A 22,418-nucleotide genomic window follows, 5' to 3' on the forward strand; every position below is an offset into this window, starting at 1 on the left:
GCTGTGGGGCTGTTTCTCTGCCAAGGGGCCTGGCCATCTGGTCCGCATCCATGGGAAGATGGATAGCACGGCCTACCTGGAGATTTTGGCCAAGAACCTCCGCTCCTCCATCAAGGATCTTAAGATGGGTCGTAATTTCATCTTCCAACAAGACAACGACCCAAAGCACACAGCCAAGAAAACCAAGGCCTGGTTCAATAGGGAAAAAGTCAAGGTGTTGGAGTGGCCTAGTCAGTCTCCTGACCTTAACCCAATTGAAAACTTGTGGAAGGAGCTCAAGAATAAAGTCCACATGAGACACCCAAAGAACCTAGATAACTTGGAGAAGATCTGCATGGAGGAGTGGGCCAAGATAACTCCACAGACCTGTGCCGGCCTGATCAGGTCTTATAAAAGACGATTATTAGCTGTAATTGCAAACAAGGGTTATTCCACAAAATATTAAACATAGGGGTTGTATAATAATTGACCCACACTTTTATGTTTAAAATGTAATAAAATTCAACTGAGCAACATAACTTTTTGGTTTGTAAGATTTATGCTTCTGTTCATAAAACCTACTCTCGTTTGCAGTTTGAAGGCTCTAACTTATTTGCATCTTATCAAACCAGCTAAATCTGCAGGGGGTTGAATACTACTTGTAGGCACTGTATATTTTATTTAATGATACAAAGGAGCAGTGACATCACCATTTGTACAGAGTATTGTTCATAGTCCAAGGGAACCTGACCGGACAACGCACTTTGTGCGGTAGGACTAGCCTCATTTGGACCCCCAAAATACTCAGGCATTTTAACAACTGTATTAGGACCCCTGAGGAAGCTCCACCTCGCGGCAATACACATGGAGTCCTAACTCCCACATGATGCTTTTTCTATGAATCAATTAACCCTGCAGACTATGCAGACCAGGTTAATGTTTACTTTTATATTCTTTTGATACTGCATTATTCATGTACTACTACCAGTTCATTACTGAATATTAGTGGATCTAAATGGATACTACCCCTAAAGTGATATCTATTTCAGATATTCAATACATTTCTCTCTCTATATTGGCTATTATTCCAAGTTCTGGTGCAATTTACATATTTTTAAATGTTGTCATTTGTTTTGTCTAGGCGTTTGATTTTGCTTTATAATAAAAATGTATTTAGTCATTGCAACCAATTTTTCATTTGTATCCTTACTAGTGATGAGGGAGCGTGCTCGTTTAACCCTTTAAAAGAGCACAATTTCTTACTCCTTTTTTTGAACAGCACCCATATTATGGCCACTAGTACCATCACAATAGTGGGTTTTATGACTCAAACTAACAAAAGGGATCTACGATGCTGTTAGTTTGGATTGACGCAAGATGAAGCAGTTGCGAAACATGTTAGATGCTTTTTGGTGGGTGGGCCTCTACTTAATGCCATTAGTTTATACTAGCTTTTGATTACTGTTTTATATGTTTATCTGATTTAGATGTGTATATACAGTACAGACCAAAAGTTTGGACACACCTTCTCATTTAAAGATTTTTCTGTATTTTCATGACTATGAAAATTGTACATTCACACTGAAGGCATCAAAACTATGAATTAACACATGTGGAATTATATACTTAACAAAAAAGTGTGAAACAACTGAAAATATGTCTTATATTCTAGGTTCTTCAAAGTAGCCACCTTTTGCTTTGATGACTGCTTTGCACACTCTTGGCATTCTCTTGATGAGCTTCAAGAGGTAGTCACCAGAAATGGTTTTCACTTCACAGGTGTGCCCTGTCAGTTTTAATAAGTGGGATTTCTTGCCTTATAAATGGGGTTGGGACCATCAGTTGTGTTGTGCAGAAGTCTGGTGGATACACAGCTGATAGTCCTACTGAATAGACTGTTAGAATTTGTATTATGGTAAGAAAAAAGCAGCTAAGTAAAGAAAAACAAGTGGCCATCATTACTTTAAGATATATACACACACATTCATACATATATACATACATATAAGTTAAAATAATTTACACCTTACTGATGGGGATAATTGTTGGGGATAATTTTTGGCTCATCCATTTCATTCTGAGTGTTTGCTGTGTTTATGGACTTATTTATGCTTTTAATCTTTTTCAATAAAATAGCTTATTTTAATAAGAACATCTACATGACCTGCATTGTTGTTTGTTAGGTCATATCAGTCTGTATCAGAAGAATCAGTCAGGCTGGAAAGTTCGGCTGTAATATGAATGGTAAATGCACCAGCATTACAGCAGTTCGTGTCAAGTCTAGATGGTCTTCACTAGAGATGAGCGGATCAGAAGGGTCTCCAATATAGACAGGCAATCTGCAAATCTATTACCTTCCAGTGTCTCTGGCATGGCATTTCATTTGTCAGGGCTGGTGCGTTGTCATCTGAACCCTGGCTAATAAAAAGCCACGACGGGATGCCTGAAAGGTAAGAGATTTGCGGCCCTCTCGCCTAGTTGCCAGGTACCGCTGACCTGGATGCTGGACCGGAGTGCCGCGAATCAATCCGCTTATCTCTAGTCTTTACTATATGACTACTAAGCCAAGGTGATGACAGGACCCATCATTCGTGAGAAACCTAAACTATAGTCTTGTGTAACCGCAAGTGAGTGATGTGTACTGTAAAGCTCACAGCGTATTATACAGCCACCTTGTCTGCTAATCACTAAGTAGCACATATCATTCCAGGGGGTCAAATTATTATATCCTGGTTATAAAAAAAAAATTAAAATTAAAAAACATACCCGGCCATAAGCTAAATACTATAAAAACACAACATATATAATCTTTAGATCAGCCTTCTTACAAACAATGGAAACATCTTCATTGACCGTAATGGCCTCATGTAGCTTTAGATCAGCTTGCTGCAGTTGTTATTCTCTTTGTGAACACCGCCAAGGAAACTGCAGACAATGCCATAATATATCAGCCAGGACACCCCAAAACTGGAGATATTGCAATACCACGCTGACAACCAGAATTATTTCCCTTTCGTAGATAGAAATACTGTGACAATACTTTGGGCAAGCTCCAATCCTCACGAGGGCTACAAAGAGCCATCTGGACATCCAAAGCCACAAGGTGATGCCGAATTTAGACATATATGAAAAACAGTCTGAGTACGGACCACGATATCCAGACTGACCGCCAGTCTCTTAGGCTATCTTCACACATGTTTTTTTCAGCGTTTTTTATGCAAATTTTAAGCTGCGTTTTGCAGTACCAGCAAAGTTTATGAAATTTAGTAATCTCACGCACATATGTTTTTTTCTGTTCAGTATTTTGTGCTTTGCATGTTTTTTTGAAAGATAGAGCAGGTCACTTCTTTCAGCGTTTTTTCACCCATTGGAAGTAATGGGTGGTAAAAAAAAAAAACGCAGGTGCCAAGTTTTCAGCGTTTTTTGTGCATAAACCAGAATGAAATTTTTTTTTTTTTTTTTGCACTGAACTCTATTTAAATGCATAACAGAGACAAAAGGACAATTAGAAAAACGTAGCAAAAAAACAAGAACACAGCAAAAAAAAAAAAAAATCCTGAACAACCTCCTAGCAAGAGATCAGGTTTTTCTGTAGAACGCAGAAAAAAACCATGATGTGTGAACATACCCTTAACCTGAACGCAACAGCTTCATCAGCATATATGAGGTTGTTGAGTTCTTGTCTGGAGAACCAAGGACTAAAATTGCAGACTGCATTTGGACCATGATTTACAGATGTCTGAATATGGCCTTACTGTGACTTTACTGTTTTCCAGTTGCAAATAAGTAGTGATGAGCGCAAGTGCTCGTTACTGGAGTTTGTCTAGGGTGCTCGGATACGCACCGAGTATCGCGGGTGCTCGAGTCCGCATGTTTCGCGGCTGTTAAGACAGCAACAAAACATGTGGGGGTTGTTCATGCATGTCAGGCAATCACTGCATGCTTTGTGTTAGTCTTAGCAGCCACAAAACATGCGGCCACGGAGATTCGAACAGGACACATCGAACACCTGCGATACTCTGCGCATATCTGATCACCCTAAGCAAACTCGTGTGATGTGCACTTCACTACAAATAAGCTCACAGCAACCTTTTAACCATCTTTAATCATTTCACTTAGTCAGATCTCTTGTGATGGGGTCTCAGGGTTGCCAACACCTTGTTTGCCATAAATTGCCATCACACCACGGCTTTATCTTGCAAACCTGTCAACATAAAGGCTGCTATAACATTTCATAAAAAAGCAGTATGTTGCTTGAAATTTTTGAAGCCCTATGTGAAATGGGCTTTGAAGGGGTATTTCTCCTATGGCCGACATAAAAAAGCCAGTATTCCCAATTCCGGTAGACACGGTAATACCCCCTTTTACTGCCTGGTAAGGGCAACAGTGCACTTTTTTAATAAACTATTCCTATCCCAAGCTCTAGCTCAGTATCTATACACTGTTCTGCCTCGTGGAGAGCCTGAATGCATAACACAGGGATATACTCTTGTGTATGCTCTAAACCCTTGCGTCCTGCACCACCCCATGATACTAGGCATGACCGGAAAATTTGTCACAGCTCTTTCGCAGCAGGTACGACAAGAACCCAAACTAATACAAAGACGATTGTTTTACAAAATTATTATTAGTAGGCTGAAGTTTCAAAGCCGTAATCAGGAAACAAGAAACAGTGAAGAGTTGAAAAAGCTCTGGCTGTAAGATGCTTGGTGGTAGAAATCCTTTCCCCTAATCTCCTATTTCCCATGATAAATATTGCACTAAACATGTTCTACAGCACGGTCTGAATCATTTCCACCCACGGTTAAGATATTTTTGGGCCTACATTCAAGTATAGGAATAGAGGGAGCACACTGCTTAGATATTCTGAAGCTAAATACTGATGTGAATGCTGAAAGAAAAGGTCATTTACTGAAAGACAATGAAAATCAAGTAAAACAAAAACAGGCCATGTGAATATATGTACGGTATGTGTAGAAAACAGACCAATAACACATACATTTATTTGTTTGAAAAAAGTGCAACCGATTTATTTTGCTATGTTTAACATATTTATTATGCATTGCTTATATAGCGCCATAATATTCTGCAGCGCATTACAGACATTATCACTGTCCCCATTGGGGCTCACAATATAAAATTCCCTATCAGTATGTCTTAGGAGTGTGGAAGGAAAACGGAGAACCCGGAGGTAACCCACGCAAACACGGGGAAAACATACAAACTCGGGGAAAACATACAAACTCATTACAGATGTTTCCTTAGTGGGATTTGAACCCAGGACCCCAGTGCTGGAAAGCAACAGAGCTAACCACTGAGCCACCGTGCTGCCCTATTTATGTGGGTATGTAAAACACCCATAATGCAGATTCATCGGGATCTAGCACTACACAAACTCTTGATCTGAATTAAAAAGGAGGTCACTTCCGAATAACACCTTCACTTGGGTATCAATAAGGAGGGTTCCCTGACTTGAAACATCACCCCTCCCCCACCTTTATAAACCAAAGAAAATGAATGCAAAGCCCACCTCTAGCAGTCTCTAGTGAATTCATTTTAATGCATTTCACCAAGAGTATCCATTAAGAACTTCCCACAGGTAGAACACACTGGTCAAAAAAAAAAAAAATTATAGTTACTCTTGCACATCAAGTCAATTAAATTTCAGGGATATCAAAGTGTCCGGTAAGGAAGCATGAGCGATTGTGAACCAATGTCACCTGCTTCTGGTGCAAATGAAAGTTACAACTGGTGCAGTGGGGAGGCAACAGCATAATCGCTCCCAAAAAGGGAATGGTTTTGTGACCACAGACAATTACGCTCCCCTTCTTATTCTTGTAAACTGACTCTTCTCTAGATTTGTGTTTAGTGTCCTTGTCGCATCCTACAGCTCTTTCAGGTTGCAGAGATGGTGTATCTCCTCTAGGATGGACCATCTATATGTAATGTAGCAAGGTTTGCGTGTCTCCCAGCATAGTATCAAAATCATGGAGCAGATACCAGGACATAGTCCATCACACGACACCAGACAGAGAATTGATCCAGCAGTGGGACAGATATCTGCTTCTTTGTGCAAGGAAGAAGCATTGCCAGAGCCCTACAAAATTACCTCCAGCAGCTACCAGTCTGCAGGCTTTTGCCAAAACTGTCAGACAGACTCCATGAGGGTAGCACAGGTATCCATCGTCCTGTGGGGACCTGAACGCACAGCTCAGCATCGTGCTCAATTGGCATTAGCTAGAAAACACCAGAATTGTTAGGTCCACCTTTGGTGGCCTGTTCTTTTTACAAACGACAGCAGGTAACATATATGAAATAGTCTGGAGAAACTGTGGGGATAGTTATACTGCCTGCAACATCACAGCAGCATGACCAGTTTGTAGATGGGACAGGGATGGTCTGTGGAGGCATATCCTCGGAGGGCTGATCACACCTCTATATGATAGCCAACAGTAATCGGACAGCCTTTAGTGGCCTTGAGGATTTCATTCTGATACCTGTCAGATCTTACTCCGGTGCAGAGGGCCCTGGGTTCCTCTTGGTGTAGGACAATGCCTGACCTCATGAGGCCATGGTGTGTAAGCAGTCCCAGGATGATGCATTAATACCATTCACTGGCCCTCATACCCTAATCCAAATACGAACCTCTGGGACATTATGAATCCGATGTCCCCACGTATTGATACAGACTATCCCGGGGCCACCGATTCCCTAATCAGGTCTGGGAGGAGATCCCCAAGAAGCCATCTGCTGTCCCACCTAGACGTTGTTGGTAGTGCATGAATACACGCGACGGCCATGCACACTACATAGTTACTTTAGGAGTTGCTGTGATGAAATGCTAAGATTTCTAAAAAAAATTTATTGATTTTCAAGGCAATTTAGAATCCAGCTGGTTGAGGATTTTGGTTTTCATTGATTGCTGATACATGAAATAATCACACACCGTTTAATGCCAAATAAGTTGCAGTGTCCATCTGCGAGGCCATCAGAAGATAAAAGAGAAAACACAAAAGCAACGCTGGAATTTATAGAACTGAATTGACAATTTCTTTAGTTGTCTGTATTAGTATAACATGTTTTTTTGTTGTTTTTGTTTTTTTTGGGAAAGTAGGCAATAGGCATAAAAAATAAAAACATGTGAAACATTTTATTTTGATCACATATTGAAATTATTAGACTACTACATATGGCATATATAGTTGCCTTTGTGGAGACTCCTATATAAAAGTTAAATTGACCTAATATAGCATTTAATACTGGGTTTTCAGACATGACAACTGTCAAACTCAGAAATAGTTCCCAAGCACAGAAAGAGTATGATGGAGGCATTTCTACTTATTCTTAGAAGTCAAAACTACAATACGAGTTGATTTACAAAGGAATAAAAAAAAAAAAGTTCTGGCTTCAAAATACTGACCAATGTTTTACTGTGTAAAAGTGGCCTAGAAATGATTAGTCCCAGTGTATGTACATGTATTATACATAAGAGCAAGGGATTTTCATGCAATAATGGTGAATATAGATATTGTAAATGCTTATTACAAAATTCATACATTTTGGGATCCCAAAAAAGAAGCAGCAAATGTCTTTCCCATATGTATAAATTACTTTATGCAGGATTTGCTACTGGTTAAGTACACCCCTTCTCCAATTACCTTGGTAGCTCAAAGGTCAAAATAGGTACAAGGCAAAGTACACACAATACATGAGACATGCCTTTTTTGTAGGAGACACATACTTTTTTTGTAGAAGATATAAGACAATGGTCAGGTAATCTACATCACAAAAGACGAGAGAGAGTCTAACTTGTTTTATTCAATAATTTCAAAACTATTTATTTCTGCTACTCCAGGCTGGAGGTACGGCAATTATTCCCATTGTAGCACAGGAAGAAACTGAAATTGGCTTTTCTCTAAACTTATACATAGCCAATCTGCTCTGCACTTTCTGCTTTGTTTGTATAGACATGTGACCACTGCAACCAATCACTGTCCACAGTGGTGACTTGATGGTGTTTGGCTGTACAAGTCAGAAGAACAAGGGGGCCCGTGCAGCTGTACCGGACAAATTGTGGTGGAGGGGGGGGATGTCGGTAGGTGAATCCTTTGCATTTTTACAAACTAGTTACTGTGCGCTGATCATTACACAGATACAATTTTTGAGTTAAACATTTTTTTACTCAAACTATCAGTTTTGTGCATTATGGCAATCCGTCTGCAGAAGGCTAAAGCCTCCCATACAGAGACTACCATTGGCCGAAGCTGCCGATATCAATGGCTTCAGCTGACAGTCTGAGGAGTATGGGGACCATAGGCAAACGATTGTTGGAGAGAAGGATGCGGCATGTCTAGTTCAGACTGCCGATTCTTTTGTTCACTACAGTTGAGCTGACGCCAAAGATCAGTTCAGCAAACCGCTATCTAAAGTGTATAAGGAGCTTTAAGGCCCCCATACACATTAGACTAATGTTGGTTGAATACACCTGATTGCGACGGGTTAGGCCGACAATCTAAATGTGTATGGAGGCATCAGTTGACTGATGGTTGGGGAAGCTATTGATCGTGCATGTCAGCTTTCGGACTGCCGATCGCATTGTTCTCCTGGAGATAAGCCACTGGCCGGTGTGTCAGTCGGCGACTTTCTCATGTAGAACACATTCCTCCTGTTTATTGGAGAGATGGCCGAGATGGCTGACGGGCGACTGATCGGCTGACAGCCATCTAATGTGTATAGAGGGGTTGAGGTCCCGTGTCTCAGTAGTGGCCCATTTGTCAGCTGCAAAGGCTGAAAACATCCATTTCCAAAGTACTGCATTACATCCTCAATACCCTTTATCTGGACAAAGGGTTGTGAAAAGTACATTTTACTTATATATTTTAAGTTGCTAAGCAAACAAAAAAACAACGTTTTAAAAATAGTAAAGCTAGCAATAGACATAAAACGATGCACACCTCCCCAAAATTATTTTGCTTTTGTAATCTAAATAAGTCCCTACTTCTACGATGATATATTTCTTATATATTTATACCATCATTTTTCATTTTCAAATCTCCAGAATAAAAGTCTCTAGTGATAAATCCTGGCTGACCGTAACCACCACTAGGGGGAGCATAGTAAATTTCTGAAGACAAACGTCAACATTGAACTCAGTGAATGAGGAAACAGTATGAAGTAAGCTACTACGCTCAATCCAGTGGTGTCCGCTACCAGCTTATAGTAACCACTAGATTTCACGCTGATTTTGCAAGGAGTAATCGCAATCATACATTACCTGTGGATTTTGAAGTCTATTTCACCCTATGCATTGCAAAGAAAGAATGAATCTGCAATGAAAATTCACATGTTGCAGTTTTGAGAATCCATTTCATAGGGCAATTTATGTGCAGAAAACATCTGCAAAACGTGAACGAGATTTTTAAAATATCAGCTACTTAGCTGACAATATATTAAGCTGCATACATTTGTTTTTAACATGGATTTTGAAGCAGCTCCGCAATAAAATCCGCAAAAAAACAAGCCTAAATTTTCTAAGCTTTCTAGTGATAATCAATGGGTAAAAATGCCTAGTGTGCACATGGTGCTGTTTTTTTCTCTGCATAGAAGAGAAAGAGGGAACACATTAATTTGTTAACATGTTTCTGCCAGAAAAAAAATTTTTAAACTAGGCCCCAGAATTAAAGCATAAAAAGCCTGATGCAAAAAGTTTGCGTCAGCCACAAATATCCATATAGAAAAAAAACCTCTACGAACATACCATTAAAAAGTTGTCATAGTCTTCACAGGTGAATCAGTAAGATTGTTTTGAAACTGAAAAGAAAAAAATTGACTACGATCTAAAACAAAAAATAAATTAATAAAAAACCTAGTGTTTGGTTTTTCCTTCTAATTGGCTCCATTGAAACTGGTTTTCACTGTGGTGTGTGATCTGTGCAGATCTCAGCCTGGGACAGTTAAATTACCCGTTTTCTCATATCCCAAAACAGTATGGTTAGAGACATAAAACCTTGACCTAAAAATACTTTATGGACAAGAGGAGATGTGAGAAAGGTGCCATTGTAGCAGTTGAGTCAATTCCCAGCAGGAACATAAGCCAGAGACCGTATCATCTGTCCCTGCGGCAGGAACGGTGTGTGAGACAGAGGTGAGCAGCAATACGCCCTCAGTTACATGGAGTGAAAATGAACAGAGACCATACCCTCCATTTTATAACCAAAGGGGTGCATCTATTCAGTATTTTAAAGTAGTAACTAAACTTTCATGACGTTTGTTTTTTTTATATTAGGCAGGAGCTTTAATTGCCTGCAGGTCAGTGGGGGCCCAAGCCTAGACCCCGAACATTGCACAACTCAGTAGACAGGAGTGTACAGCTGCCTGAGGTTGCACACAGAGCAGAAAGCAAGAGGCAAGGGCTGGGCTTTCACCTCTCCAGAGTTGTGCATTATTTTGGCGATCTATTGAGCGATCAATGGGGGGTCTCAGGCCCTGAATCCCATCGATTGCAGACAATTAAAGTGCCTGCCAAATACTTAAAAAAAATTAAAAAAAACATGAAAATTTAGTTACCTGTTGAGTGTTAGGCAGATTCAAATGAGCTGTAAGTTGACAACCCTAACTGCAAAAAAACGGCGTCTTACAAGCAAAATTTGACGCAAATTTTTCTTCACCCGCAGTAATTCTGATACATTGCTGCTGCAAATACACATTAAAATTTAGATAATTACACAATTATTAAGAATCGCTGCAAGTCAAAATTACATATAGGGAAAGCTGTGAATTTTTTAATCTGCATGATCTGCAAATCTGATCTGCTCTTGTGATACTCTGCTACAAATGCACCCATACATACATTTTAGACTTCTGTATTGTTGTATGGGGGTTGTGATTAAATTTAAAAAAACAACAACTAAATCCTGGTTTCACACACACCTAACATTCACAGTCCATTAGAGACCACGATATCAGGGCTGGTTACAGGTCACCTGACCCAATCCCAAACAAACAGTCTTATAGGCTTATATTGTGACCCCAAGTCAGTCCAAACATCTTGGTTTTTACTAGAACTATGAATGTCAGATGTGGGAAACAACCGCTATGGCAGAAAATATAGTTTAAAAAAAAAAAAAAATGAACTTGTTAAATATCTGTCTTTCCGATCATCCCCATTTGTCTTTATTTTGCTGCAATAATGATGAGGTATGGTACACATTCATGTGACCTCTGTAACCAATCACAGGCCTGGAACTGACCAATCTTATGCCATATATGCTAAAGTTGGCCATACACATCAGGTGGCTGTCAGCCAAACGATGTTTTGACCGACTGCTCAGCCGACATTCATCTCAGTCGATTCTCCCATTCTGCGTTCTGTATGAGAAAGCCGTCAAGTGACACATCGGCCGGCGTCTTCTCTCCAGAAGAAAGCAATCAGCAATCTGAAGTCGGACATGCACAATCAACATTTCTCTTGGCCACCACTAGCGTGAAGCCCCCATACACATTGGACTGTCAGACGTACCAGTCGATATCAGCGGGTCCAGCCGACATTAGTCTAATGTGCATTGGGGTCTTAAAAAATAAAATAAAAAAATCACATGTGATTGGCTACAGTAATCAAGTGGATGCACGGCAAGTCACCACTGAAGAGAAGCAAACGAAAGGCGGCAGGGAGTACAAAAGCATCAGTAATAGAACATCTGGAATTGAAATAGTAAGGGTTATTTTTTTAAGTTTATCACATTTCCTGGAGCTCGGGTATTTTTTCAATACCAGAAAATATTTTTTTTTCTGCATGAAAGCTTATGAACTTTACAACTGGTTTGATCTACTGATTTTGCACAGCTAATTTTCATTCATTCACAAACACGGGCTTTAAAAACTGACCTTGGAATAGCAAGCAATATATTTTGCACATTCATATCTGGTAGCCAGAACAAGGGCTGTATACTGTTTGCAGCCATTGAGTAACCTTATAACTTTTATATAACAATCCATCCTGGTCATTTAATGATCACACTGGTGCACAACTAATTAGGGCGAGTTCCCATGTTGCAGTCAAACGATGTTCTTTTGCCACCGGCACAGCGCTCGTCTTTTTCCAGCACTCCTGTAGACCAGGGTTCCCCAACTGCATTCCTCAAGGCCGACCAACAGGTCATGTTTTTCAGGATTTCCTTAGTATTGCACAGGTGATGGATTTATTGCCTGTGCAGGTGATGCAATTATCACCAAGGCAATACTAAGGAAATCCTGAAAACATGACCTGTTGGTGGGCCTTGAGGACTGGAGTTGGGGAACCCTTCTGTAGACAAATGGGGCAGACACCAAGCATGTACGCCTCTGCGCCGTGCAAGATGGGTCTGAAAAACCTAACCTCGGTATCACTTGGGGTCCCCAGTGATCAGAAAGTTAGTTTCGGTCCACAGGGATAGACTTTTCAACATTGAATCGCTGGGTCACAGACTAATCCTCTCCCTAGGGACACTGCACTGCAACAACCCAGGACATAATCATAGGTCTATGATGCTAATGCAAAGTCTCCAGTGCAGATAAAGGGGCATTTCCTGTTCCTGGTGGGTGATGTCATTACATGCTGTGTACAGCTACAGCCCCTCCCCGGCCTAGGCTGTCAGCTCCACATAGCCTCCCGCTCAGGGGAAACACAAACTTTATCACAGAGTAATAAATGATTAGACACAGTGACAGCAGGCAGAGAAACTGCCGCCTCCACCTCCTCATGCCCTGCTGTTGTGAAGCATCACAGCAGAAAATCTAAAAAAGCAAAATGGTCTCATCTGAAGCACACAATACCGGAGTAAAATACACACAAAAGATAACCCAGAATTCAAGTGTCCATCAGATGAGGGTCCTACATGGAAAACTGTTTATTCCAAGGTTTCCTAGAATGTTACAAACAGCTGACAATCCAGTCGGATATACTGTGTTTAGGCCGAAACATTGTAGCAATTCTATCAGGACACAAAAGAGATTCCGGCTTCTCACGTATTTAATTTATACGATTGATTTGGATTAGATTATGTGAGGAAAAACAGGGAGGAAAAACAGGGAGGAAATGTAAGTTTATTAGAACGTTGCAGATCTTATGGAACCATTAAACTTCATTTACAAAACAAAAAAGACTAAATATAAAACACTTCAAAAAGATTTATATATAAACAATTCAAAAAGAAGGTCCTATGCCTAACCGAGCAGTAATAAAAGGTAATTACATACTTTGGAGGAGGAAGGTTGAGGGCTGCTTCGCTTTGTCACAGGTTTGCATTCGAAGCAGGAAAAGTAATCCGATAAGCATGCAGTACGGCTGAGGTCGTAAGCAGAAAGAGAAAAAAACACATACACACCCACATTTGCTAAGCTCTTTGCTCAGCAAGGACCTGTTTCAAGGTAAAAGTCGGAAAAGGCTTTTGCTTTCTTCCAAATTACATTTTGAGATCTAAAAACACCACTAAACCCTTCATAGGGGTTATCTGACCAGGAACAGGAAATGGTATATAGTAGGAAACAAACGTTCTACCCTCTTGCTCCAGTTGTCTTCACAGATCTTTTATTATTTTTGTAGAGCAATGACATATACACTAGCGCTACCGCAGAGTTCGTCATCTCTATGGGAAAGCAAACAAAGGCTGCCAAAGACAGCTAGTGGGTCAGGGGATTTAATCCTTTAACGCCCAATCATGGATAAATCTGTCATGGAGCGGATTGGAGTGAGTAGAGAAGTACTAAGGAGCTAAACTACTGTGCAAGTCACAGAAAAATAGCATCCGCGTCCATAGCGGAGATCCGTCTGCTGCTGTTAATTATTTAGTTGCTGCTGTCCATCTCAGACAGCAGCATTTAAATAGTGCAATTGCCGTTTCTGATGCGCACTGACTTCTATCGGCTCCCCGCAAGGCATGCTATGGCAGGGCAGCCGTGGGATTGCTGCATGTCCCAGTCACTGAAATATTGGTCCTCCTGTGAAGCTCAGCCATAAGATGAGCTTCACAGGAAACAGTGATTTATGCTATATACTGCACTACCGTGGTATTGCAGTATAGAGTATGAGCCATCAGATGATCGCAGGTTCAATTTCTCTGAAATTTAAAAAAAATGAAAACAAAATAAATAAAAAAAAAAAACACATCAGGTATTGCTGCACCTGTAAAAGTCTGATCTATAAAAATACAACTTTAACCCATACAGTAGTTGCTGTTTTTCAGGCACCACAGTACCAAACAAAAAAGAAGAGAAAAAACAGTGTACACCCCAAAATGATAATCAATAAAAAACAGTTCAGTTCACTATGCAAAAAACAAGCCTTCAGAAGGAAAAATATAAATGTTATAGATCTTGGAAAGTGATGACAAAAATAATAATAAAAAAAAAAAGTTGTTTCTAAAACTCCTGAATATTTTTTTCATCATTTACATAAAAAAATTATGCAAGTTTGGAATTGCAGTAATCATTCTGAACTGGAGAATCAGGTTTCCATGTCATTTTTATAGAGCAATGAACACAGTAAAAAAATACAGGGAACACTTAAACAACAGAATATAACTCCAAGTAAATCAAACGTCTGTGAAATCAAACTGTCCACTTAGGAAGCAACACTGATTGACAATCAATTTCACATGCTGTTGTGCAAATGGAATAGACAATAGATGGAAATTATTGGCAATGATCAAGACACACTCAATAAAGGAGTGGTTTTGCAGGTGGGGTCCACAGACCACATCTCAGTACCAATGCTTTCTGGCTGATGTTTTGGTCACTTTTGAATGTTGGTTGAGCTTTCACACTCGTGGTAGCATGAGACGGACTCTACAACCCACAGAAGTTGCTCAGGTAGTGCAGCTCATCCAGGGTGGCACATCAATGCGAGCTGTTGCAAGAAGGTTTGCTGTGTCTGTCAGCATAGTGTCCAGAGGCTGGAGGCGCTACCAAGAGACAGGCCAGTACACCAGAAGACGTGGAGGGGGCCGTAGGAGGGCAACAACCCAGCAGCAGGACCGCTACCTCTGCCTTTGTGCAAGGAGGAACAGGAGGAGCACTGCCAGAGCCCTGCAAAATGACCTCCAGCAGGCCACAAATGTGCATGTGTCTGCACAAACGGTTAGAAACCGACTCCATGAGGGTGGTATGAGGGCCCGACGTCCATAGATGGGGGTTGTGCTCACAGCCCAACACCGTGCAGGATGCTTTGCATTTGCCACAGAACACCAGGATTGGCAAAGTCGCCACTGCTGCCCTGTGCTCTTCACAGATGAAAGCAGGTTCACACTGAGCACATGTGACAGACGTGAGAGTCTGGAGACTCCGTGGAGAGCGATCTGCTGCCTGCAACATCCTTCAGCATGACCGGTTTGGCAGTGGGTCAGTAATGGCGTGGGGTGGCATTTCTTTAGAGGGCCGCACAGCCCTCCATGTGCTCGCCAGAGGTAGCCTGACTGCCATTAGGTACCGAGATGAAATCCTCAGACCCCTTGTGAGAGCATATGCTGGTGCGGTTGGCCCTGGGTTCCTCCTAATGCAGGACAATGCCAGACCTCATGTGGCTGGAGTGTGTCAGCAGTTCCTGCAAGATGAAGGCATTGAAGCTATGGACTGGCCCGTCCGTTCCCCAGACCTGAATCCGATTGAACACATCTGGGACATCATGTCTCGCTCCATCCATCAACGCCATGTTGCACCACAGACTGTCCAGGAGTTGGTGGATGCTTCAGTCCAGGTCTGGGAGGAGATCCCACAGGAGACCATCCGCAACCTCATCAGGAGCATGCCCAGGCGTCGTATGGAGGTCATACAGGCACGTGGAGGCAACACAAAATACTGAGCCCCATTTTGACTTGTTTTAAGTACATTACATCAAATTTGGATCAGCCTGTAGTGTGTTTTTCCACTTTAATTTTTTTTTTGGGGGGGGGGGGGGGCTCCAAATCCAGGCCTCCATTGGTTAATAAATTTGATTTCCATTTATGATTTTTGCGTGATTTTGTTGTCAGCACATTCAACTTTGTACAGAACAAAGTATTCAATGAGAATATTTCATTCATTCAGATCTAGGATGTGTTATTTGAGTGTTCCCTTTATTTTTTTGAGCAGTGTATATATATATATCCTACATGGATTTTTTTTTTCTTCAGTTTTTAAGTAGGGTAAATGAATCACTATACGAACGTATATTCAGAAACGATCTACAAAAGACATTACTTCACCACCCATATACTTGCACAAGGATATTTTCACACGTCTCGGATTTGCATATGTCAGATCCAACTTGTGTTTTACAGGAGGATTCGAGAAACATGAGGCAGACACTCTGTGATCTCTGCCATTGACTTATTTTAGGATTAGCCTTAGTGTTTTTTATTAGGACAAAACGCATCCTTTCTGTACAGAATCAGTGAGAATAACAAACTTGAATTATTCTTGAATTATTTTATTCCATAGCACAATGCAAATTCCATGCAGAATTTTTCAGGAGCATGTGAATAGGGGATAAAATACCCCATTTACTTATACTGAATGTTAGCGGACTATATAATGATTTAGACATGAAATGGGCGCCTTAGCATGAGAGTTGGATTAAGCTGGTTTTGAACTAGAAGTTTCTGTACAATCATAGAAACAAATGAAAAGTACCAAAAAATTCTTTCACAGCGTCGGCTGGCTGTGAAATGAGCCGAGCCCCTTAGAGTATGACTAATTGGGAGCCTCTTGTGTATTATTTCCAACTGTTATTAACTGCAAGGTTCAACATCTAAGGCACCTAATAAGTCATCACTGCAGATATAAAAGTGCTTTCACATGACACAGTAATTTTAATAACAAACTTCAATTGGAAATCTAAGTGGTTTAAAACACTGTGAATGTACTCTAAATCCGACCATGCACTAGAGATTTCAGTGTCCATTCTCTCAACCTTCTGCAAATTGTTCTGGACAACAGGATCATAATTTTTAAGAACAAGTTGCTTAATCGATAGGGTGCACAAATGACTTTCTAAGAATTGCCCACAACTAGGGATGGTGTAAATCGCTTCACAGGACCTGGTCAATAATCCGTGGCCTTCGGACACAGTAGCCCTGAGAACCACCCCTTACCTCTCGAAGTCCGCGGCTCTTCTTTTGCTTAGTTATCATGTGCGCCAATACCGCAATGACGACTTCTTCACAGGCCAGCTAATCAAAGGAAGATCTCCAGATACCGGGAGGTAGGAGGCAGTTCTCAGGTATCCCGCCTGAGTCCTGACAGTCACAGATTACCGGATGTGACCGCTGGACTGAAAATAGGTTTGCGCAAATTGATTCGCACCATCTCTACCCACAACAGAAATAAAAAATCATGATAGATCAACTATTCAACAGTTATCTGCATTTAGCCTGCCAGTCTCATGGGCACCCACACAGAAATAGGTCTATATCAGCCACTTTAAATCTATACTGTATGAATCGTTCACACATCTTTTTATAAATACTTTACTAGAATTGCAAAAATATTTATCAAAAAGTGCCAAAAAAATAGCATATGTAAAGCCAAACAATTAGGTAAATATATTTGAAAAAAAAAGTCAAAAGAAGCATGAATATAAAAAGTCCGTCGTTAGGTATGATTTATGTTTAGTATACAAACACACACAGAGTCCTAGGCCTCAAAGCAGCAGCTTGGCAGGACACAGAGTCCCTATGTAATATGGCCAATAAACACTCTTTGTGCCGTGATAGGATGTCTCCGTAACAAGCTATATTTTCCGTGAGAAGAAATGCGTCTAGAAGTGACCACTTCTATATTACGGTACGCAATGTTACATGCCACAAACCTAAAATAAGTGGCATATGGAGGAAAAGTATGGGCCCACTCATTTCTTTGTACACGGTATACGCATCTTTACAATATGGATTAGTTATGGGGTCATGAGAAGAAGACCTTGAACAGGTACTCAGATTTCATGAAATATATCTTACTCATACAATGAAAAGTAATTATTCCATTAAAAAAAAGGGTAAGGTCCGATTCATCAAGCAGTTTGGGTCGGAAAACTGACATGAAATAGTTGCAAAATTGTTAAGTCATACCCTCAAACTTTTTTGGAAAGTGGCAGGGTATAGACGGAGGAGGACCTCTTAATTTACTCCAGCGAACTCTACATTAGGTCTCATTGCAGCACATACATGTTGCATCCGTTTTTTTCACAGATATAACACGTACCCATTATAATCTATGGTGATTCACATGTTCGTGTTTTTCACAGACCAAGTGTCCATGCAAAACACATGGAGACATGTTCGTTTTTTTTCTGGCAGCACAAATGAAAAGGGCCAATGCAAGTCAATGGGTCTTTGAAAAACAATTACAGCACATCGATGGCATTAGTGTCCCATCCGTGTTTAACGTTGCAAAAGCATAGGAGAAGCTTTGTAAAAAAAAAAAAAAAATTCTCATCTGTTCATGAAAAACACACGAATGGTAAAAACGGACACATTGATGCAAAAACACTGATGACACCATATCATTTTTTCACATACGTGTTTAAACACAGAAGTGTGAATCAAGCCTTAAAGACTGGCTTCCAACAGACCAGCCTTGGTGAATCAACCTCTAATATCTGTTCTGACTATGTGATAGACATAGGTAGAACACTGACGAAAAAGTTCCAACATGAACGTGTTCCCACGCAGCAGTCAAAAACATGCTTTTACAATTTTTGCAAAATTGCAGCTAAAATAAAATATACAATTTGAGTGCAACTTGTGGATAAACCTACACATTGCAGAACTCTGACAGGCTGTGCACTTGGTTGTACGTTACATGATCTGGGACAGATTTTTATCCTTTAGAAATGGATTCTGTAACAAAAGCTGCCACCATGGGGAAAAAAAAATAAAAATCACCCAACCAATGAGCCGGATCTTTCCCTCTGCAGTTATACTTTGGCCTTAAAGGGAATCAGTTGCTAGTTTTTTTGCTACGCCATATGAGAACAGCATAATGTAGGGGCAGAAACTTTAATTCTAGTGATGTATCATTTACTATGCTGCTTGCTGCAGTTTTGATAAAATCACTGTTTTCTCTGCTGCAGATCTAGCAGTGCTCTGAATGTTGAGCTGTGTATAACCCCGCCCACCCCACTGATTGACAGCTTTCTGTGTACACTGTGCATAGGCAGAAAACTGCCAATCAGTGGTGGGTAAAGGAGGGTATATAGAACTCAAGAATATGGAGGATATAGATGGCTGCAGGTCCTCTGCTGAAAATCTGCTGATAAAACAGTGATTTTATCAAACCTACAGCAAGCAGCCCAGTAAGTGATACATCACTGGAATTGGAGGTCTCTGTCCCTACATTATGTAGTTCTCAGATGGAATAGCAAACAACTGATGACTGATTCCCTATAATAATTACTTTTAATTGCTCATAGAAACTGAGAGATCCAACAATCATTTTGCACCAGTCTCACTAGAATATTAAAACGATTGTTGAATCTTATGCTAAGGTTTTATAAAGAAAAAGTTATTCAAATTCCTAATCTATGTTTCAATCCATTATCTTCAAAATTTTTGCTTATTGTCAGCAAATGTTGCCTCTATCTCCAGAGGCTATAACACTGCTGCTGTATGACTGGGGGTCAGGCATAGTTTTTAATGCACCTTCCTAGTACTACTGCCTTGTGCAGCGGACTGTAAACTCTCTGCTGCTGTGGACTCCATACATACACATGCCAGGTCCATTGTAACAAAAATCCCACTGTGTTAGCAACACCAGGCAAGCACAGGTTTTAACCCTCCAAATACACACTGACAGCAAGCAGAGATCTTGAAAATGGCCTGGAAAGTAAACAGTTTAGGCAGCTGCACTGGACAAATATGAACTTTCAATTATACCACAGGGCTCTCCATGACACATGCTGTTAATTTTGCAATATACCACTTGTAAAAAAATAAATAAAAATACATGTCTATATACTTCCATATGGTGAATACTAAACTACGCTGTACTGCACCAAGTCCATACATGCTGCCCCACTCAAACCCCTTTTCGCCGAGGCTTCCATACATGCTGCCCCACTCAAACCCCTTTTCGCCGAGGCTGCTGGTCACAAAACAGATGTCCCCTACTATAATCAATGGAACTCATCAGACAGAGCCGGTGTCTGACACGCCGAGGGTCCGAAACTACCATAATCCTTGTATTTCTGTTCTAAGAACAGAAATATGGTAATAACTAGAGCAGATGTGAACAGAGGCCAAATAGGATAAAAGAAAAAAAAAAAACCAGGAAACCACAAAAGACAATTATCAACACCAACACACTGGACAGCAACGTTCTTTCACGCAACTGACAAAAACAGATGCTGTCACCATTTTTTTTTCTCTGGTGGGACTTTCTCTATTGCACCTGGCAATTTTTTGACTGCATGAATGAAGACATTTCAAAAAGGTAATCTGCCAAAAACTCATCACCCATATGACGGGTGGGTACACGCACATGGCAAACTAGGGCACACACAAGCATAGTATGGACCTAGAGATTTCAATGGGTGCCATACTACAGCTGCACAGCCACATTCCCAAACCAAAGTTTAAAGGGACCGTATATAACGAACAAATCCCTCAAGTATGTGGGTACATGGGTTTCAAAAACCCACCCAAAAATAGGTGTCCATACATATCTGGAGTGTTGTCCTTTGATATCGATATTGTGTGTTAATCATTTTTTTTTTTATTGCACATATCTTTTCAATATCACAAAAGCAACAACTTAGGTTACAATTTTTTTTTCAAGATTAGTCAACAACAGTGGTCAATTCTGGGCTTGACCACTGTTAGCACAAGACGACCATTGGTTTTTTTATACGGTAGATTTACTCTATATGTAGGTATCCATTAAAAAATATAATACTTAGTAAGGCCTCATTCAGATGTCCATGTTGCACGGCCGTTTTTTTCATGGATACAACACGTACCCATTATAATCTATGGTGCTTTTCATATGTGTGTTTTTTCACAGACCATGTGTCCATACAAAACACACGGAGACATGACAGCTTTTTTCGGCAGCACGGATGACAAGGGACAACATAAGTCTATGGGTCTGTGAAAAACACATACAGCACACGGATGGCATCAGTGTTTAACATTGCAAAGTATAGGAGAAGCTTTGTCATTTATTTCTTTCTTTATCCATCGTGAAAAATATGGAAAACACTGATGACACCGGTACAATTTTTCCATGTAGGTGATTAAACATGTGTGAATAAGGCCTTATGTTTATTTTCTCCCATATACCTTAATGCTGGCATATTTTGGAACTTTCCATCGGAAGCATACACCAGGAAATAACCTTCAGAAAAAGGCTCTGAACTGATGTGAACATGGCCTTAATTTTGCATGAACATGGCTATGAATGCAGAGGGTTCATATACTTACTGTAACAAAACAAACACGTGTCTGGGGCATAAGTGCAATGTCTCAAACTTTTAGCGCTGAACCAAAAAGTGACTTGGAATACCTCAGAAACTCTTTAAAATTAATCAATCGTGATGAGACGATATCAGACATTTATATAGCATTTTCAGCTGTGACCCTCTTCTTCCCCTACATTTTGTAACCCGGGTCCTGAGATCTGAACTCCAGACAAAGCTTTATGAAAATGATAGCATCTGACGTCAGTCTTGTAAGGCGTCATCATCTGCCTGCCTGAAGTGTCCTGTCATGACTGATCCTATTTAATGAATGTATGAGGCAAAATCAGAAATCCTTCTATTAGTCATCAGACTATTTATTTGTACATCAACCTTGACTTTTTTTTGGAGTCAGATAAAACACATCAATGATAGTCCAGAATATTAGTTTATAGGTAACTTTTTAATTCCGTTCATACGTTGAAACCGTGAGAATTTCCTGACCCACACTCCATGTACACCACTTTACTATATCCCCGACTAAAGGCCTACATTTCTAATGTTTCCCTCTACTACATACTACAGTACAGACAAGTAGTTTACCTAAGGAAAGGTGCTCGGCTCAATGACACCATCTACAAAGATCAGCACAACATACTTTTATAGTAATTGTAAGTAGATCATACCAGGCACTTATACAGCAGGAGTTTAATAATTAATCCAGCACACAATGGTACAGATTGGTAACCAGATCATACAAGTCTACAAGACACCAGCTATCCGGAGTCAAACACTTCCCTGGGAGATAAGTCTGGCTAACGCTCATTTCCATAACACTTTCCATATTTTATTGTTACGGCAGTAAAAGCGTATTTAACATTCATAAGAAATGACAAACCATGAATGTTCATTTCTGCTGCTACTTGCTTTGGCCAGGTTATCTACTGACATTAAGAAGGTAACAAAGTGACAACCCCAGCCATACATCACACTTCCTAAAAGAAAAAAAAAGGTTACAAGAAAACAGCTCTATTGAAAC

General features: G+C 40.4%; 1 protein-coding gene across 8 annotated transcripts in view; it reads right to left on the reverse strand.

The window, feature by feature from the left end:
* MARK2 (microtubule affinity regulating kinase 2) overlaps positions 1 to 22,418 on the reverse strand; it is a 143,916-nt gene that overhangs the window by 102,350 nt on the left and 19,148 nt on the right. The window contains exon 1 of one of the 8 annotated variants that reach the window (XM_073658550.1): positions 13,213 to 13,312. The exons of the other annotated variants lie outside the window; for them this stretch is intronic. The gene's annotated coding sequence lies outside the window, so the exon portion shown is untranslated. Of the gene's footprint in view, positions 1 to 13,212; positions 13,313 to 22,418 lie in introns of those variants that run through there. 8 annotated transcript variants of the gene reach the window in all.

The sequence above is a fragment of the Phyllobates terribilis genome, unplaced genomic scaffold (assembly GCF_046119375.1).
Source record: "Phyllobates terribilis strain yellow unplaced genomic scaffold, ASM4611937v1 Scaffold_13__5_contigs__length_258822181, whole genome shotgun sequence".
Lineage (NCBI taxonomy): Eukaryota > Metazoa > Chordata > Amphibia > Anura > Dendrobatidae > Phyllobates > Phyllobates terribilis.